Source organism: Salmo salar, chromosome ssa10, assembly GCF_905237065.1.
Source record: "Salmo salar chromosome ssa10, Ssal_v3.1, whole genome shotgun sequence".
Taxonomy (NCBI): domain Eukaryota; kingdom Metazoa; phylum Chordata; class Actinopteri; order Salmoniformes; family Salmonidae; genus Salmo; species Salmo salar.
The window spans coordinates 78389918-78391808 of record NC_059451.1 but is presented as its reverse complement, the minus strand read 5'-3'; positions in this window follow the sequence as shown (position 1 = coordinate 78391808).

Genomic DNA, 1891 nt, shown 5'->3' with positions numbered 1-1891 from the left:
CATCCTTTATAAAGCACACGTTTGTATAGTATTCGACATGTTGAGTTAAGTGACATTTGACATTGGTGATTGTCACAGCTGTGCCATATTTATGAACCCTTTATAAAGCATGACATACGGTGATATATGCTTTGTAACACATTTGTAACACATTTATGTAGTGCTTATGAAGGCATTTTGAAGGCTTTATGAAGTCTTTATTACCTGAACGTCTTTAAAGTGGGACCCTATAGTATAGGTCGTGCTTTAATAAGCAATTTTGTGGTCATAGTGTATTAAGGGACAAAACGTGGTGTAGATATTGGGGGGGCTGAACAGTAGACGAGGCTCCGGTGGGGTCCTCCCCCGGAAATTCTTTTGACATTTTAAAACGCAATTTCCTACAATTCTGCACAGTTTGACATTACTTATTATGCCTCTCTTGAGGGGTATATGGAAGACCTTTTCTGAAAACAGTATATGTGTAAAGATAAGTGGAAAAATGTGTAGTTTTATAATGCTATTCCACACATGTCGTCATGAGTCTGAGAGAACATTGTGCAGTTTTAAAGCAAATTTCCTGCTACACATTTTGCCATTGTAATTAATTCTAGGTCATATTTCATAGAAATCTGGAAACACTGGACAGTTACTTTAAAGGTTGACTCAGTTATAGGGCTTTAGAACTTCTTCGGGATCGGTGTCCCTTCCATGGGACGGTTGAGCTAACATAGGCTAATGCGATTAGCGTGAGGTTGTGAGTAACAAGAATATTTCTCAGGACATAGACATATCTGATATTGGCAGAAAGCTTAAATTCTTGTTAAACTGTATAAGTGATCAATGCATCATTATACAATGCACCATCATACCAGGTCATTTAACGCTTAAAACAATGGATGAATAACATATTTGGCTACAGAAGTGCCATTTCTGACCGATCTCTACAGGAGATGTCCAAAAACAAATCCTGTGAAATGACGTCAGCACATACTAGAGGAGTTATGTGGCTAGCTTAGCTAACGAACTAGCTACATCAGTCGTGGTACATATGACCAGGATGACACATCGATGAACCACCAAAGGCACACCCCATTTCTGTTTGAAAATTGAGAAAGAGAAGCAGTTGGACCGTTTTTTTTGAGTCCAAGGTCGGCCATTAAAGCGAATTTCCTGCAATTCTAAACATTTTGCCATTGCTTATGACATGTTTATTTTGTTTATTTTAAAGAAATTATTGGGGAGGGGGATGAAAGACATGTTCTGAATATTTGACCTGTTCTAAATATACTGTACATGTCCCATCCCCGTGGCCATTTCGCCAGTGTACTTTATGCTGCATTCTGTATAATCCCATTGAAGTGTGTCAGAGAGAGTTTTAATTGCGCAATTGCATGACATTTCACACTCAGAATGTCTACTGAAACAAGCTTTCCACGGTCCAGGACTCCATGAGCCTGAAGAGCAAATGTATGCAAATGATTGGCTCACACTCATTTAAGACTCAAGGGTTCCTTAATTTTGTCTAATACTTGTTCATTTATAGTATCCAAGAAAAGCCAGTGTTTGTCATCGGTCACACAAAAACTCCCACTCCAATAGTCACTTTCCCTGTGACTGACAAGAAACAAATGCACGCTCAGAAATATTATATTGCTTCTTGGACTAGGATTCAAGGGCAGACCATGAAAACAACCAGTACAGGTAACCGGTTTTAAGCCCCTGGATTCGGAACGGCACACTTGATAAACTTGATAAATCAGTTCAACTGGAAATAACTGGGCTTGGGGAGAAACACACTAGTGTTGTGCCAAAGTGACTGGATTTTAAATAGATACATTAAAGGGAATGAATCCAATGGGTCAGGGTCGACTGGCAGTAATTTTGCTGCCTGTTATTGTCAGCAGGAACC